General features: G+C 32.5%; 1 protein-coding gene across 2 annotated transcripts in view; it reads left to right on the top strand.

The window, feature by feature from the left end:
- The window catches only part of Gpc5 (glypican 5), a 1,347,364-nt gene that overhangs the window by 587,776 nt on the left and 739,483 nt on the right, over nt 1-20,105 (top strand). The gene's annotated exons all lie outside the window — the stretch shown is intronic.

Below are 20,105 nucleotides of genomic sequence, written 5' to 3'. Positions count from 1 at the left end.
GAGAGGTAGGGATCTAGTTTGTTTCTTCTGAATATGCATATTCAGTTTTCCTAGCAACAATTTTTTAAAAGGCTATCTTTTTCCAACGTATATTTTTGGCACCTTTGTAAAGTATCAGATGGCTATATAAATTTGGCTTTGTCTCTGTCTTCTATTCTGTTTCATTGGTATTCAGATGTATTTTAATTTCAATTCCATGCTGTTTTGTTACTATAGCTCTGTAGTATAATTTCAAAGCAGGTATTGTGATGCCTCACTCATAGCTCTTCTTGTTTGGGATTGCTTTCACTCTTCTGGGTCTCTAATTCTTACAAATGAATTTTAGAACTGATTTTTTTCATAGTTCTATGAAGAATGCCATTGGCATTTTGATGGTAATTGTACTGAATCTGAATAGTGCTTTTGCTAATATGGCCATTTTGACAATTTTATTTCTTCCCAATCAAGTACATAGGGGGTCTTTTCATTTTTTAACATCTTCAATTTCTTTTTTTAGTGTTGTATTATTTTCATTGTAGATATCTTTCACTTCTTGATTAGATCAATTCCCAAGTTTTTGTTGTTGCTGTTTTGAGGTTATTGTGAATGGGATAGTTTTCCTGATATTTTTGGAGTACAGGAAAACTATTGATTTATGAATGTTAATCTTGTATCCGCTGCTTTGCTGAATTCATTTTTCAATCCTAGAAGTCTTCTGGTGGAGTTTTTGTTGTTGTTATCTTTTTTTTTAATCTTCTAGATATAGAATCATGTTATTATAAACAGAGATTACCTGACTTCTTATTTTCCTATTTGTATGCCTTTAATTTCATTATCTTGCCTGATTGTTCTGGCTCAAGTTTTAAGAACTATACTGAATAGTATTCATGAGGGTGGATATTCTTGTATTGTTCCTGATTTTAGATGAAATGCTTTCCATTTTTCTCCATTCAGTATTATGTTAGCTTTGGGTTGTCATATATGGTCTTTATAATATTGAAGTAAGTTCCTTATATCCCTATTTTTTTCCAGCATTTTTAACATGAACAGATGCTGGATTTTATAAAAGGCCTTTTCTGCATCTGTTGAGATGATCATATGATTCTTGACCTTAATTCTATCAATGTGGTGAATTACATTTATTGATTTGTGTACTTTGTGCCAACATCCATCCCTGGGATGAAACTTGCTCAATCAAGGAGTTATCATCATCTTGATGTGGTTTTGAATGTGGTTTGTTAACCTTTTATTAAAGACTTTTGAATCTATATTCATCAAAGATATTGGTCTGTAATTTTCTTTCCTTGATGTGTCTTTGAGTGGTTTTGGTGTCAGTGTTATGCTGACTTCATAAAATGCATTTAGAAGTGTCCCAATTTCAAGTGTACCTTTCAATTTCATGGAGTAATTTGAGAAAGACTGGCATTGGCTCTTCTTTAAACTTCTGGTGGAACTCAGTTGAGAATTCATGTTGTCCTGGGCTTTTCTTTGCTAGAAGGCTTTTAATTGCTGTTTCAATGTCTTTAGTTGATATTGGTCTATTTAGATTTTCTTTGTCTTCCTGGTTCAATTTGGGCAGGTTATAAGTGTATAGAAATTTGGCAATGTCTTCTAGATTTCCCAATTAATTGGAATATAAATTTTCACAATAATTTTAAATGATTTTCTGACTATCAGAAATGTCTGTGGTGATATCTCTTTTTCATCTCTAATTTTATTTATTTGGGTCTTTGGTTAGTTTGGTTAAGGGTTAATCTAATTTGTCTTTTCAAAGAACTAACTCTTTGTTGCATTGATCCTGTGGGGATTTTTTATTCTCAATTTTATTAATTTTAGGTTTTTAAAAATTTAGTCTTTAGGTTTTTAAAAATTGATAAATTTTATCTTTAGGAAAGTTTCATTTCAAAGAAAAAATTGAAAGCATAGTACAGAGAGTCCCCAAATATCCATGTCCTCATACAGGTATAATCTTCCCCACCATCAACATCCTACAAGAAAGTGGTAAAATTGTCATTATAGGTGAGCCTATGTTAACATCATTATCACCTAAAATTCACAGATTATATCAGGAGTAAGTCTTTACATTTTTATTTTATTACTTTACTATAGAGATGGAAGCAAACGTTCAGGTCTCTGTCATCATAATTAGAAAACCATTGACTCTGGGTCTTTGCGATTTTTTGTGTTCCATGTTTTTGTAATTTCTTGCCTTTCCTCATCCTTGTTTGTTAGGAACTTGAATTGCTTTGCTTTTTTCTCATAAAGCCATACATTTCATGTAAAACAATTGATCTTTAAGATATGTTTGTTCCCAAACTGTTTTCTAATACTTTTGAATAAAGATTTAAGGCATATTCACAAAATGGTTACTTATTTCACTACAACCGTTTAGAATGTGTTGATATTTATATCACCTTCCAAGGCCTCAAATGAGAAAACCACAGAGAGTCTCAATGTCTCAACAATGGGGCACATCTGGAGACTAAGCAAAAACATTCAGTCATTGCACAAAGATGGTTAGTGTTATTAACAATTTGACTAAAAATGAGTAGATATTTATCAGTGCAAATCTGGCTGCCAAAGGGAACCATTATTTATAAATTAAAAACATGTATAAACATATCTCTGGATACATATACTCTACCATTATTTTATATAAAAGGAAATATACTGTATATGTTTTTGTATATAAGCTTCTTTATTCACTCAATTGTATATTATGGAGATCTTTCTCACACTACACAATATCATTTATAAGGACTATCTAGTTCTTTGTAATGGGGTACCTTCATTTATTTAGCCAAGATTGTCTTTTACAAGGTATCCATTTTTATTATAAATAATATTTCAATGATCCACTTCCTAGCTATAAATTTGTTTACCACTGAAACATATATAAAATACATTCCCTTAGCTGTGAATTTGACTTTTGAATACAGCTATAAAAATGTTCTTAAGTAGACTTAGTATATAGTGTTCATTTTATACAAAGAAGTTTTTCATATTTATGTTAGAGTCCATTATTTTCTTAATATTATAAATATATTTATTATAAATAGAATTTTCATGTGATTTTTCAAGGATAAGCTATATTTTCCAATTTTGTCAATTATTGCTCTTTATAAAGATCAAATTGCTATTCAAAGAAGCTTTCAATAGTTGATGAAAAAACTCCTATAATTAATGTAATTGGAAACACAAGAATTATTGATTGAAATGTAGTTTTTATACTTAGAGTTGATTCTATCTTTGAAATTTGCAATATATATTAAAATAATTTCTATTTTTCCTAAAATTATTTCAGTTCTTTGTCCCCAGGTATGGCATAAGAATTACTGGTTTCTTTAATTTGACTCCCCATTGCTTCACCTTTTTTGTTATTGACAATCTAAGAGAAAGCTTAGAGAAACAGTATGTTGGTGGTATTCCAAAACCTCTTTAAACATAATTAGGGCACTCATCAATAACAGAAAAGATAGAGAATTCTCAAAGTTTCCTTTGTTACTTGACAATAACATGAAAATAAAACATGGATATAAAAGTAATTTGCTAATATGGCTGTGGAGTAGCTATCCAGGATGACAGAGCTACACGGTTTTACTGTGAATCAATAGAATTCATTGCACATTGGATAAAAATGGGTAGTGTAATTACACATGATGCTTGTCAAACTGCCATTTTCAGTTTTAAAGAATGAATTATAATTTGAAAGTGGAAAATATTAAAGAAAGCAGAAAAAATGTCATTTTTTTCCATATAGTCCAAAATCATCACCAACTCTACTTATAATCATTCAACCTATTCTAAAAATCTTTAGGAAGTCCATGTTTAGCCCATTTTTCACAAATTCATAGTCAGTAGAAGCAAACCATAAACTTTAGATTAATTGTGTTTAAATTCTAAGACATTGACCACACCTACTGTGAAGCATAAAAGACACATTAGTTCCTCCCCAGAATTCATTGTGGATTTAAAACAGGGTGATTTGTATACGTCCCTCTTCGTAACCAGGTTGCTATTCAGATAATGTGCAGCACTGTAGTCAGAAGAAAATGGCAGAAACTTTTGCTTTGGGGATATGATTTCTCTTGAAAATGGATGATAAATCACAATTATATAAACTGGGTGAAGACATAACATACCTATAGGCTGAATAATAATCATCACGGTAAGAGGAACCTATTGCATTTGCAAGATTAGAGCTAATCGGTTTTGCAGGGAGTGCAATAAATCAATTTTTAAAATGTCAAGTCAAATCAGGTGTGCTAAGCTATTAACTAGTATGTGGTTTACAACAAAACCAGAAATTGAGTTATAGAATTTATTCTAGACACCTTCATTTGCAAAGCACATAAGAAATGCTAAGAGGTATGGTGAATTTACATATACAGCAATCTTATCCACTGATAAGAAAAAGAAATTCAAACCCCAGTGAAAAATAATGCTACTTCTGTTTTATAGGAACTGAATCAATTTGTGAAATTTAGTTTTAAAAGTTAATGATCACTTCTGTAAGGGAGTAGATCTTTAATATAATCTAGAAACATAAGGCAAAAACAAATTAATCATAGGCATGTAATATATTCTACTACATACTAACTCTGTGACCAAGAAACAGTCATACCCTCCTGGGAAATGGGACATTTTTGTTGTGTACATGAAAACAACATTTACTTTCTAAAGTTAATTTTCCTATAGCCATCTCTTAGGATTCACTGAAAAAGTGAAGAATGAGTCAGCAATTAAGGTTTTGGGCACTCACCCATTTTATTACTTCCTTTTTATTTTCATATATTGACATGTTGTGTAACATTTTGTTAAAGAAAAAAGTTCTTCTTAAGAAAACTCTAGACTCTAACATATATTTTATCCCTAATATTCTATTTTTCTTGAACAGTAAGAATTTACCATTCTATTTCTGAATTCACATGTTTCCAATTTTTGATGTCAGTTAAACCAAGTTTCATTGTAAAGTTTATGAGAAAAATTTAGAGTTGGCAAATTTTCTTATCAATAAAAGATCAAGTAATGATGTCAAACAGAGACAAATATTAAAATAATTAGGAAATGGAAAGCCGTGAATTTTTTGTTTTTTGGGTAGGGATTTATGTACTTATTCTGACTGTCATTTTTACTATTTAAAAATATTTCACAAGATAATTATTTACAAATTGAAAATTTTTCACTTTGATATGCTTTCTAACACCGATTTAGAATGCTAGCTGAGAAATAATGTTCCTCTGTTCATTTATATTATTTTATCCCATACCCATTTTTATATTTAATTACTTATACCTAACATTCTGAAATTTTCTAAAAACTTCTAAAAATAAATCATCATGTTCCCTTTATACAAAGGACAGCAGCAGAAAGGTGACTTTGTCATTTTTTTACTAACAACCAGATTTTCATAACACCATAAAATACATAAACACATTCTAAAGAAATTTCCAATTTTATTTCAGTGAAAGTATTGGTGCTTAAGACATTTCCCTCGAGATTGTCCTGTATGCCTAAATAGTATTTGAATATCCATGCTGGTGGCAATTTTGAGGGTGAATTCTGTTTTGTAAAATAGCAAAATAAATTTTTTATTCTAATGAATAATATAGATTATCAAGTTTGATGGCAATCTCTTTGTGACATGGTAGCAAGTCTCATATTCTATAATGGTTTGAAATCTGGTTCTGAAATCATGTTCCAAGGGAAATTAAAACATTTTCTTTTTAAAGTGCAAGTTGCGTGCAGTGAAATGTACAAATGCTGAATATGCAATTTGGTGAGTTTTAACAAATTCTAAATCTCTGTGTCATTCATCCACTAAGTATTTATTGAGTACCTAACATGAGCCCCTAGTTGCTAAGATACTGATGATGAATCAGATCAAGTCACTATCCTAGCAGTATAGGGAGAAAGATAAGGAAAGTGGTTTGTCATATAATGAATGGTCAGGGCTCTATAATATTAATATACACAGGAATGAGAGATGATGAGAGCATTCAGTTCTACTGAGAAGCAGGTCAAGAAAGATTACCTAACGGAGATGATTTACTTCCTGCCTCATCTTACTAGTCCATGAATTGGCATCAAAAGTATGGTTCATTTAAAATTAATACCCCAAATTTACATTGTAATGTGGTCCCAGCAACCTGTGATCAACCACCCTTTCTTGGATTAAATTTTCTAGCTAGGATCATAGGTGAATTTCTTGGAATAAGGTCCAGTAAAACATATTGTCATGAGATTTATTGTGTTTTCAAGACCAGTTGGATTAACATCATTGTTATTAATCCCATTCTCATTTTATTTTTTTAGTAAGTTAAATTTTAATATGAAAGTATTTTTTAAAATGAAAATTTACTATCTGGAAATTTGTTAGGTTCCATTAAAGAAAATGGCAAAGTTGTTATCTAAATTAAAAAAAAAATCAGAAACAACTGTATGCCTATTTAAGATGCTATGGTAAGTAAAAATGAGAAATCTTCTGAGGAAAGATGTGCTCATTATTCATGAAGAAAAGGTATCTTATTTATTCCTACCCTGCTATGGACCTAAGAAAGAAATACTTAAGAAACAAACTTAGGAGAGAGTTTTGGAAATTAACTCTGAAGCAAATTTCATAAAAACAAATGGATGAATAACTTGGAGCTAAAATTCAAAGGTGAGATCAAAAATTACACAGATGATTCTCTTTGGAGCTATTAGAATGTGCTATAATAAGGACTTTCCTTGTCTGTAAGCTAAAATGCTTAATGATATGACATGAAAGAGTTTTAATTACAACAGAGGTTGGCAGAAAGTGTTTAATACATAAGAGTTCATGTAAGTGAATTATTAGAGGAGAAGATGCTCTTGGGAATTCTATGTATTAATAAATTGATCTAAATAAATGACATCTATAGATTATCTACCTGAAAGTTATTAAAATTTTCCTCATTTTCTTTATTTAAGAGGGACACTGTGTCCAAAGTATGCTTTTTAGATGCATATTTAAATGACCAAAATTTAACTGAAAGCTGTCATTTTTAAATAAGCATGTTCCAGCTTTGAACTAAATACAGGAATAATTTTTTTATCACTAGTCGATGGCTCAAATTTCAAATTACAAGGGCATGGACACAGTGTCTTTACAAAACTAGCAGTTCTGGAACAAACAAATAGCTCTGTTTTACAGCCTTAAATTGTTCACTGATGCCATTTTGCCATTTGTAATATGTTAGGCTCTTAATAGGAAAGTTTAGGATAGTCTGAGGCCATTTCTCACTTGAAATGGTGTTTTTCAACCATGACTGCACTTTGGAACCACCTGGGAGTTTTAGAAATTACTGATGTCTGAGTCCACCCCTAGAGTTTCTGATGTAATTGGTCTGGGGTCCAGGCTGGACATTAGGACTCTGCAGCCACGGTTGAAATTGCCATTCCAAAGAAACTTGAAATATGAGAAGCATGGAGATCTTAAAGGAGACCCAGAGACAACTGAATTGCAGAAATTATGGCAAAGTAACTGACGCATATTAGTGGAAGGTGGAACAAATCAGGAAGGGGAGATGCCCAGTGAAGGATTTCTTCAAATGTGTGGTTAGCTTGGATTAAAAATAATCTTTTCTATTTGGAGATCATGAAAACAACATTGCAAGTAATTTTTACAAGAACAACCATCAGCATAATTTTTGATAAAACTATTGTGTTGATAATAATTTTAATTTATAAAATTTTGATAATGCTGAAAGAGATCTCTAGTCAGTCTTGTTAAAATCAATATAACTTGGAGAGTCTCTGAAAGGTCAGTTAAATTAGGCCAAGTTATTTCTGATAGGAGTTGGAGATCATTCCTTTGCTTTTTGCTCTATTTTTTAAAATGTATTAGCCAAATAGTTATAAGTCAGACTTTCAGGTATTGAAATTATTTTATAGGTAATCTTTAATCTCTCACAAAATAAATGGGACCAAAAAATCTTTACTCAAGTTTCTGTGAAAACCATAAATAATTGCTTTCAAGGGAGGCGTAGATGAAACTGTTTCCCTAACTGCAGGGGTTGGGGTTTGGTGAAGATTTGTCCTTTGTGAGTAATGAGAAGAGTGCTTTGGATATAAAATTAGTAAAGAAATAATTAGTTTAAAAAAACCTAAATTCCATGTTTAGCAAAGTTAATGAGTCCCTAAATTCCTGAAGCTGAATATTAGTGTATAAATGAGAACTCCAAACCAACAGAGAATAACCTCAATATTCATGGCTATTTAGCTAAAACCTCATTTCTTCTTAAATTCTGTATCTTCTAGTCTTAGTTTAGACAGTTCCTAAAAAACTCAAGATAAGTTTTATTTTTCTGACAATGTGCTTCATTAGTGGGTTGCTTTTCTTAGAAAAGATTAAATTTATATTTTTAAATTTTTATGTTGGATTAATTAATCAGATCTTTATCTGTTTTAGGTTTTCCATTAATTTGGTTTGTGACATATAGATATTCAAAAGTATTTGTACAAATTACAAATTTCATTAACTGTATTTTTGAGGGACTTTATAGGTCAGCCACTTTTTAAGTTTTTGGAAACTTCTTTATTCAAATTATCACTATAGTCTGAATAATTTGAGAGACTATAGCTCTATAATCATTTGAAATAATAGTAACAGATGTGTAGGAGTTGAAAATACAAGATTGAAAAGACAAGTATGAACTTAGTTTGAAATTGGAGTCACTAGGAAATAAAGTGAAAAATCTGTTTTAGTGGAAAATTAATGTTTATTTTTCTTAGAATTTTTGTAGAACAAACAGCAATTGAAGAAAAAGGAGGCAGAAACTTAGGGGGAAGGTAAACCTGGATAGTTTAAGATCTGTACCAGAATACTCAAAGATCTTGAAAATAGAAACATTGGCTCTGTGACATTTAAGGTTTAAGGCTGCCATATTCAAATCATTCCATGTCTAATCAGACCCTTTAAAGTGAGTTATACAGAAAAGGTTTAAAAGAAAAAGAGTTATACAGAAAATTCAGTAAACATTTACTAAATAAATGTTGGATTATGGAATGAGGGTACCATGACAGAAAAAGAAAGTAGCGAAAATGGGGAAATTAGGAGAGCAAGGTGATGATTTACTCAGATTGTGGGACATTAGGTTTTGATAGAACAGACCTAGAAAGAGGAATGAGAGAAAGGTTGAATGGAGCACAGTCAAGGTCAAAGACCCTAAACAAGTGCTACCCATCCAGGACATTCATCAGATCTCTTGTACCATATATGAGCCGCTTATCTGGAGGAGATTTAGGTTTTCCAGAGTGAGAGAGCTCGGTCCTATAGGCTCCATTTTCCTAATTCATAGTCCAGAGGCCAGAGAGAAAAAGCAGTTGATCTTCCACAGTCAGCTAACTGCGCAAGCAATTTTTCTGTACTGCTCACAAATTACACATTCTCACAAATGTTGACTCTTCAATCAAGGTCTGAAAATAAGATGAAAACATGAGACTTGGTGTGAAGGGCATATTGTGTTAGTTGTTTCAGTCCCAAATGAATCCTGGTAGACCTGCAAGAGCCTGCTATTAATCCAAAACAAACAGAATGTTTTTTACTGGAAGTTTTTAGATATATCAAAGAGTAACTTGACAGCAAGTGCACAGAATACTATAGATAGTTCCTTTTTTACATGCATGTGTAATTTGAGCTTGCACTTGAATGTAAGAGAGTTGAATGCCAGCCTTATTTAATATATTTTGTGTCAACTGCTGTATACAGATGTTTTTTTTTTGAGGTGAGAGGAGAGAGTAGTGAACATTAATGCCAGATGGCTTTAAGCAAATATTAGAAAGGTGAACATTCATAGGCTTCCAAATATCTTTTGGCTAGTTGACATTTACAAACATTGAGCTAGGTAAGCTTCCTCTGTTAGCAATATTAAGGTTCTAGCAGCAAGTAAAGGATGTGTGAAATGAAATATGCCATTCAAATACAGTAAAAAACAAAAGACTGTGTATAACCACTATGGGCAAGAATCAGAGACCAAATCTTTATTACAATAGGCATCCTATTAAGGCATCACAAAAAAGTTTAATTATAGCTTCTGTTATTTAAAATATTTGAAACTATTTGTTCCATTTTCACAAGTTCACTTTAAGGTTCACAGATTTTTTTGAGTGAGATATCTATTTAAATGAGGGAACAATATGCTTTAAATTCCCAAGAGTACACTGTTGAAACTTTATGAGAACAGAAGGCAATGTTAATAAGAAAAGTAGTATTTACAAGGATTGCTTAAGGATGCAAGCAGGAGACTAATTGTAAGTCTTAAATTCTGGTATGTGTGCATACTTGCAGTTGTATGAAAACGCTATGTGTATTTCCAAGCTATAAGTTTTAGGAATAGAAGAATTCCAACATAGCAAATATTAAATTTCCAAATGGTATGGAAGCAAGTGCCAATCAGTACTTCAATAGAGAAGCTAAAGGAAATAACTCTGAGCAACATGTATTGATTGTATAAATACCATTTCAGAAATGTGCATTATACAAATAACTAGGATATTCTTCTAGCTTTGAAAATTATTTTATTTTTAAAATTTTAATTTAATCGTGGCAACATGGAGATAACAAAATTTACCATTTTAACCATTTTAAATGTACAATTCAGAATTGTTAAATATATTCACATTATTAAGTAATCAATTTCCGAATGTTTTTCTTCTTGCAATACTGAAACTGTACTCTTTAAAAAAATAACTTCCCATGCCTCCTTAGTCCTAACAACTCTCTTTCTACTTTAATTGCTGTATTCATTAAATTCCATATGCTGTCTAAATTCAGATATATAAATAATTTTTAAATATATGAATATTATAATTGCAGAATTAAATTTCTCCATCTATTCGTCTACCTGTCTCTCTGATCTCTCACATATACATAATATGTACCCTTGTGTGTATATGCTCCCACTCATGTATGTACATCCATAACCACATGTATACATACCTGGACTATTAAGCATATGTAAGAACACACACCAAAATATCAACAGTGAATGTTAATACAAATCTGGTGTGTTGTTTCCATTTTCTAATTTTTGTATGAGTCTATTGATTCTATTACTCTTTAAAGACAGACAAAAAAGAGATAGATTTGTCCATTTAAATTTTAAAAAATAGCATTTAGGAAAATAGATCGTTCTTAAGAGCCTGTTATTCATATCCAAGTGTTCTTCAGTCATGGAATAGTTCTGAAGTAAGTATGAATAACCACAATTATAAGCAATCTGAGTCTTAATTTTATGGGAAATATTTTGGGTACTCATTTAATCATATTACTTGTTATAGATCTTTTCAAATTGTCTGCTTTGTCTTGTGTCACTTATGGTGGTTCACGTCTTTCTAGGAATTGTCCATTTCATCTAGATTATCTGATTTTATAGCATTAAATTGTTCATAGTATTCTTTCATTTTGTTTCTTTAAGGGCAGCAGCAATGGCCCAAGGTTCATGCTTTATTTTAGTAATTTGGGCTTTTTATTCTTGATCAGGATAGCCAAAGTTTGGTGGGTTTTTTTTTTTAAAAGTCTTTGAACAGTCAACTTTGGTTTCATTGAGACTGTAAAACTTACCAAGCTCTGACATAAAACTACTGGGGTCACAACAGCAAGAAATGCTTTCCATCCTGCCTTTCTATTGCTGCACCTGTTCTTCCTCTCCTCATCTCCTTCAGTGTGGTTCAGTTCACCACAAACATTGCGAACAGCTGGTGTGTGTTCAGCTCAAGGCTAAGACATAATAAGTTGAGACACTGAGTGTAGAGGCTTTGGGAACAGTGGGAGCAGAAGCTAAATTGCTGTAAACAGAATAGACAGCAAGAGCAGAAGACTTCCAAGAAGTTAAGCTAGGAAGAGAATGATCAGAAAGCTGAGAATGTTAGTAAAAACTAAAAAAACTTTTTTATATATTTATAGATATACAGTCTCATATATATGTAGTTTTCTAATATATTTGAATGGGGAGTAGGGATTGGTAAAAAGTCAAGACATGAGAAATAATACTGGTTTAGAAACATAACAGAGAAGCCATTTGAGAAGATCTTTGAAGAACATATAAATTGACAGAAATATAAGGAAATTGCTCTTGAAGTATAAGCAAGAGCTTGTAATTAGAAATATACATGCACACATTCACAAAGGGCATAGAAGTGGAGGAACTGTGAACCTTTCATTTTGACTAGATCTCTTCCTTGGCAGGCAATGAAACTGACTCTGAACAGGTACGTTTGTGTCTCAGTGTGATCGAGAAGTATATAATTCATTGTTTTATCTTAATCCTAGTTCTTTGCTTCAATGGATTATTGAATATCATGATAAAATGACCCTCCATAAGACTCTTTAAGGATAGAAGACACTAATATTTGTAAATATAGGAACCCACTGATGATACCTAATTTGTTTATGGGAACCATAAGAGGGTGGTAGGAACTGAGCCCCAAATCTAAGTGATTGCTCCCAAGTCACCACCTAATTTCTGTTATTTTTTTTCCAGTGTAGTATGCTCAGGAAGGAGCAACTTTTTTCCTAGCAGTGTATTGTTTACATTAGATTACTGGCAAATATTTTCTGCATAGTATAGAGTTAATTATATTGCACTAATTATCCTTTTATTTTAAAAATTTTGCCTGTTTTGATTTGCTTCCTTGTTTGTTTGTTTTTAATATAGTTCATGATTCTACTAGGTTACAAAACTTCTTTGCATTGCCTCTTTTAATTTTCCACTGATAACATTCACAGTATTCTTGGGAATTCTTTTGTACAATGACAAGAAGATACACCTGATACATCCTGCTGATACCTTCAATGATATCAGCAGATACTAACTTTAACTCAAACTATTCCACCATGTGATAAGCCCTTTATGGCTATAAATAAATAAATAATAAGCAAAGTCAAATTGTCCTTAGAAGAAAATTCTCATTTTGAGCAAGTTTCATACTAGAGATACTGTGAGTAATATTGAAGTCTTCACTATTTGCAATGACATAGTTTCTCAAAAGGATAACAATAAAAGTTCCCTAATGTTAGCTATACAAAGACATTTGAAGACCCATGATGCTTTATAATGGAAGCATCTCTAGTTTTAGTCTCTAAGACCATTTGGAAATATTTACTAAGTTATTAAAGTAGATAATTTATTTGGTCAAATTCTAAAAATTTAATGTAATCCATAATTACATTTGAAGTGTCTTTCAAGTCACTCCAAGTCAAATTCTAAATTAAAATGATTCAATGGAAAGTTTTTGATATTTTCATTATTAAACTCTAAATACATATGAGATTATCTATGATATATTGAAATATTTTAAATAGTGACAAAGGTTTTCTCTTTGAGCAGCTTTTACTTCACTCATTACTGGCTTATTACTACCTCTGTTGAGATTAAAAACCTGAAACCTTTAACTTTATTTAATTAAATGATGCAGTGCATTTTAAAATCAGTACAAAATATGTGTGACATATTATTCCTAATTTGCACATATGTGACATTTCAATAAACTTCTTTAAATTGATCAATAAAATGAATTAAGCTTTATAGTGTATGTGATGTGAGTCTGACTACTTATCATGGTATTTTTTATTATACATTAAGGAAAATCAGCCAATATTTTCTCTCGTGATTATAATTTTCTAAAATGAGAACACTTAATTTTAAAAAGAACATTACATGTGCAACATCTGTGTGAGATCAAATAAACCATGTGTCATAGAGAGGGGAATTATAATTTTCATAGTTCCTTATTTCTCTAAAATTCCCTATATGATCTTCTGTTGACTTTTGTTCAATTTATTTCACATCTGCGTTGTTAAATATGTGAATATACAAGCCACTTGTTGAAGATCTTGGAAAGAAAAAATAAAATTGGTAACTCATTATTTTTCAGAAAATCTTTCCATCAAAATAACTGAGTTTCCATTGTTAATATGACACAAATCTAAAGTGCAACAAGTTAAAGGACTTTTTGTCAGTCAGTACTAATAAAGTGGGAAGCCCTGTGCTTATGAACCTCCTTCAATGGGGGATCTTTAGAAAGGTGATTCCCAGATCACCACCAACTGGAGATTTGTACTTTTTTGTCGTGGCATTATCCCAGAATGTACGTCTACAGAATAAGATTTTCTGTGGTAGATGAAAACTTTCAGTCATCAGGCAAAGAGGCCAAGTTCAGAATGGCTACTTACCTCTTTATCTGTGCTGCTCTGGCAGCAACTGCAAAATGAGTTGACAAGTTGTATGATGCACAGAAGGGATGTTCTAGCTGAGAATGAAAAGCCAGCAAAAGTGTAGGTGAGGGCACAAGAGAAGGAAGTTTGGAAATTGAGGAATGATACCTCACAGACGTTAGAAGAAGAAGGCAAAGTAGTGCTGAACATCACGTACATGCAGATGTAGACATATGTAATAGATTGAAATAGAAGACAGATGTTTTGAATTACGTGCACATTTGTATATATCATGTGTATATATGCACATATAAAATGCACATTTAATTATTATTTAATATTTCTCATATGTAAATACATATTAAAGTTTTAAGATAATTAATTCCATAGTCTTTAGCATTTCATCCAGTTTCCCTGTGGCAGAGATTTAGGTCAAAGACATTTTGAGCCATTCTACTGAGTCTCAGAAAGCAATAAAATATCTTTATTCTGGTATTGTGAACATTTTAGCAATTTGATGCCATGATGGCTCTTATTCCTGTCACCAGAGAAGTAATTTAGATTTTTTAATATTTCAGACAAGGAACCATATTTTCTGCTTTGGTGATTATTCTGTATTTATTTTCTGTGTGAATTTGGTTAAGTTTCTTAAATTTTCCATTTAACGATAAGGCTTATTTCATGGGGTTAGTGTCAGATACACATAACATATTGAGAACAATGTTCAGCTTATGTTAGAGTTGATTATTAGATACAATTATTTTTATCATCAAAAATACATCTTCCTTTCTCTTTTTTTCCCTCAAAGTGCATTGTCCTTCTTGACCTTTAATCATTCTTACTACTCTTGCTCCAACATTTATCTCCTTTTATTTTCATTCCTTTATATACTGTTTCCTATACTTTCCTTTCACAAACAGAAAGGTCTCTCTGTCCTTTCAGCCTGCCCATTGCTGGTCTATGAGATTATTCTTCATTCTCAATCTACTATAAGTGTAGGTGGGTTTATCATATTTTTCTATGCTGCCATTTTCTAACCCACACTATTGCTAGCTCAAGTTCAAGGCAACACCATTTAGCTATACAATCATCTTTATTGGTCTTTATGGTGATGTCCATTAAAGGTTTGGCCTTCAGGTTTGCCATCTTTCTCAATACTCAAAAACCTTTTCATAATTCTTGATTCCTTAGTGTCCCATAGACATGTCTTCCAGTTCCCTGCCTCACTCTTTCCTAACTGCTATGATGGAATGACTGTCCCTTCAACTTCAGGATCCTACTTCTTGAGTTCCATACACATTCACCATCCATGCTCTCGCTTTTTAAATCTTGACCTCCAGCATGTCACTTTGATTATTACATGCTGAAACTTGTTTATTGAGTATCTTGACCTGTGGTTCACAGGGTTTGTCCTAATACATGTGCTATCATCGTTTGATGTAAATGTTCACAGAGATGGTTCATTAGACTTTATCATGCCAGAATCCTTATTTCCACAATACCTGCTCCTAAGTTTTATCCATATCTATACCTTTGGTGTCTTGACTCATATAATCCTCTCATAAAACCAGATTTTGCTATTTTCTACTTCATTGCTTTTCAAGGTTAGACCCCCATGTATAACATTTAACTAGTAAGTTCTTACCATTAACCTTTTGTGTTAGTAATTGTTCTTATAGTCGTATGAAGCAATCCCTAACAAAAATATTTCAACATCTTGCTTATCTACCTTCCTACCTCATCAGAATGCTCTGTCACCTATTCTTTGGAAGACATCAATTTACCTACTTACGTAATCTATTTTCCCACCATTCTCTATATTAATAAGATGATTTCATAAGATCATTTTATATAATTGTAACAGCAAGCTGAAAATTCTGCAGTGTTTCCCTTAAACACTATATCTTTACATCACTGTCATCTCACCTCCTTTATTATGGCGAATTGTCTTGAAGAGGGGATTTTTATTTATTGTGTCCACCTCTTTGGATTTTATTTACCTACTATGATCTGTCACTTCTACAACCTCCGTATAACTTGTGTTCTCTAGGACACCAATGACCACTGTGTTGTTTAAAACATTGGAAATTTCCATCTTTTTTCTACCTGAGTTGCCTACAGAATTTTCCACAATTAACCAAACCTCTTTTAAAAGTAATTTCTAACTTGGTTTTTATAATATAGGCTCTCCTGGAGAGGCTCTTTCCACCTCTAACACAGATATTTGCACATTCCGTCTGTTATTTTCTCTACCTGTACCTTGTATTCCACAGGTTCTGCTCTAGGACTGTATTCTCTCCCCACTACACACTCTCCTTGAATGATCTTATTCCCATGATGGCAACGATTCCCACTTAAATCCTGAAGAGTACCTAGCCTGTACCCCTAGCCCTTGGCTCAACTCCAGACCTATGTATATACTTATTTGCTAAAAATTTTACCTGAATATACTACTCAATGCTCAAACTCAAAAAGCCACAAAATGAAAAGGCCCACCCCTCCAAAGCTTCTCCCTTTTTCAAGTCCTTATCTCAGTGAATCATCCCACAGGCTCTCTCTCACTATTATGTCTACATCATTTCACAGAAATTCTGACGATTCTTCTTGTTGCATCTGTTAGAATCTCTGATTGTCATGTTCCTGGCCACAGTGGTTATTGGATTTTAATTCTTATGATTTATCTCCCTGATGCTACTTTTATTTAAGTTCTCTCTTTCACATCTTGATGTTCTAAAAATATATTTCTGTTGAGTCTTCCTTGCTAAAAGTTGTTTGTTGTTTCCTCTCTTGGATATAACCTCTCATCTTTGTAGCATAAAATATAAATGAGTCCTGACTACTTCTCCAGGGTCATCCACCACCTGGTACCCCTCTTATGCACATTCTTCTGACCACATCAAACTTCCTGCAGTGCCCCCTGGCCCATGCTGCTTGACACCACAGCAATGGTGCACATGTTGTCTTTGCAGGAGATTTCTTCTCTGCCCTTGAATATGGAGTAGTGCGATTAACATTCATTTTAATACACTTCTAGATTGTACTTTTCTTTCTTTTCAAAAAACCATCATATCTATAATTCAATTTTAATTTAATTGTGTTTCATCCTTTGGACTGTGCTTTTCATCACATAGCAAAGTGTTAGACATAACTGCTGAATATTGATAAATAAATGGATTCCAAAAAACCAGTTGGGGATATCAGATTTTTTTTTTTTGTTTCTATGAAAAAATGTTAATCTGGGTATACTCTAAGGTCTCTAGACTTGCGTCAGATAGAGATGAACATTCCCTATGAGTTATTCCTATACTTCTACATTCTCAGGGGGAGGAAAGGAGATGGAGAACCCAATATTTTATCTTATCCCAACATATAGTGTTGATAATTTATGTAAGTTATTCATTTGGGGTTATATTCCAAACATAAGTAAAGGATAATTTAGTGAAGCCCATAGGAAAGGTGAAGGAAAAGTGAATTCCACACCATGTGTTTATCAACTGAATTAAATTATTTTAATCACATACTTTCTGTGCATAGATAAAGTTGAGTTGTTTCATCAATTATATAATACCTATATTGTTTTACAAATATTTTAGACTAAAGCATAAGCATACAGTATAAAACAAAAAGAAAATTAAATTTTATACATATGTACAAACGTATATATACATATACATATACATATGTATATATACAAAATATGTATTTTGGATGTTTGTGTATATACGTTTGTGAATATGTTTGGGTGTGTGCGTGTGTGTATCCAGGGCAGGAAGAAAATTGAGAGGAAGAAAATCTTTTAGAGACTAGCAAAATAGCTCAAGCTTATATACTTCTCATGGTCTGATTTGATCAAGACTAAAATTTATAATAACGGAGTGTGATAAATACCCAAGTGATTTTCTGTAGTTATTACGGATGGAGTGTTTATTGAATGTCCATTTCTGTATGGTGACACTTTGAGATTTTCTAGTTGTTTTAAAGTCTCATAAAACTCTTTTTTTTAAAAAAAAGGAAATTCTTAGTAAAAAGTAGTTTTCCTAAAGTAAATAAATTGCATATAACTTTCAATGTCTTTATTAAAACTGAAAAGGGTAGGATATTCTGTCCTGAACTATCGGTAATTAATAAATAAGAGTTACTTATTCCCCTGAAACACCTTATAATTGAGCTGTTATTTCATTAAAAGAAGAAGGACAATAAAACAACGGGCTTCCAGATACTTACTATGTGTCTTATCCTTGTGCCAGGTTATTTTACATTTTTATCATTAAATATTGGAATTAAACTAGTGGACATCAAAGTTGACTGAAAGTAGATATTTAATTTTTGTGGACTTATTGAAATCCAATACAGAGATGTGTCTACATGAAAGCATGAAATCAAATAGGAGAAATTTATTTTTCATGGCATTCTAAAATCAGTGGCCAAAACCACAAGAAATAAGTGAACAGAATTTATAAATTGATTCATTAAGTTTATTCCTTTAGGTGTATACCTTGGGCATGCTCAGACTACTTCAACTGGAGTTCTATTTAAAGAATTGCTATATACAAGTGTAATACAATTTATTTTATAGTTTCCCTTTAGGGGATAAAAATTATTAATGCATGTAGTTACCAGGAGCTCCCTCTCTCTCTGCTTGCAAATAGGGCCTCTGGCTTTGCCGACTCAGTCTTGTCCCTGTTACTGTTCTCTGACACTGCTGGTGGCTGACAGGTGATTTGCTCTTCAGTGTTTCTACATCAGAACGGTGGTTAAGGGAGAATCAGGAGTAGAAAACCTGGAGGGGAAGCAGGATAGACTGAGAAGGAAGATACATCCGAATAAGGTCTGGGGGAGTTTTACTCTAGAATAGAATATGTAAAGGAGACAATAAAACAGGGAAAGGCACAAATGAGGGCTATAAAGATGTTTAGTTTATATTATATGTTACCTTGGGACATTAGCAAAATGAGGTTAGAAGCTTGAGGCACTTTGAAATCACTTTTTAACTTTTTTCAAACCGGAGTGCTATGTCATGTGAGTCAGATCCTTATGGTTGTATACATTCTGATAAGATGGCAAGACAGAATGTCTAAACTGGCTAGGCCAGAGGTGAGACGTGAGTCGGGTAGGGCTTGCTGGGACTCACTTCAGTTTGTGCTGCAGCTCTGAATTGGTGTTTGTCTGAGGATGTGTTTCTGAAGTTCTTTTCTTCACAGTATAACCAGTGGCTAAGAACAGAGTTATGGGAGTCAAACTGACTAGGGTTTGAATCCCAGTTTTTGCAGTTAGCAGTGTAAGATGCCCTGGGTACCTTATGCCATCTAAGTCTCATAAGTCTCCCTCTATAAATGCCAAAAACAGTAACTACCTTCAGGCTGTTGTCAGGATTAACTAATGTAATTTACATAACATGTCTCACAAGTCCTTGACATATCTTTCTAGCAAATAAATGTCATTTTAAAATATGGGTTTTTTTTTTTAATTAAGTCACAGTTATGATATCTTGTATGGCTGAGTTTTCTTACACTACTCATGCTGCTGTGGCCAAATACCTTTGATGGGTTAATTACACACATCAGAAATGTATTGCTTATGGTTATGGAGGGTGGGAGTCCAAGATCAGGACACTGGCAGATCTGGTGTCTGGACAGAGCTCACTTTTTGCTTCATATGATGCTCTTTAGAGGTCCTCACATGGAGGGAGGGGCGATGCAGCTTTCTAAGTCCTCTTTTATAAGGACACTAATCACATTTGAGGGGTTACCTAATCACCTGCCCAAAGCCCTACTCCTTGTTACTATCACATTGGGGACCAAGTTTCAATATGAATTTTAAGGGGACCTGGATATTCAGGCCTTAACACAAGTCAGTATATTTACATTAGCTTCAAAAGAACACACACACACACACACACACACACACACACACACATTCATACAAAGGGGGGGATTAATAAAGCCTAAAT

Source organism: Sciurus carolinensis, chromosome 5 (genome assembly GCF_902686445.1).
Source record: "Sciurus carolinensis chromosome 5, mSciCar1.2, whole genome shotgun sequence".
Classification (NCBI taxonomy): domain Eukaryota; kingdom Metazoa; phylum Chordata; class Mammalia; order Rodentia; family Sciuridae; genus Sciurus; species Sciurus carolinensis.
This window is presented reverse-complemented; position numbering and strand designations above follow the sequence as displayed.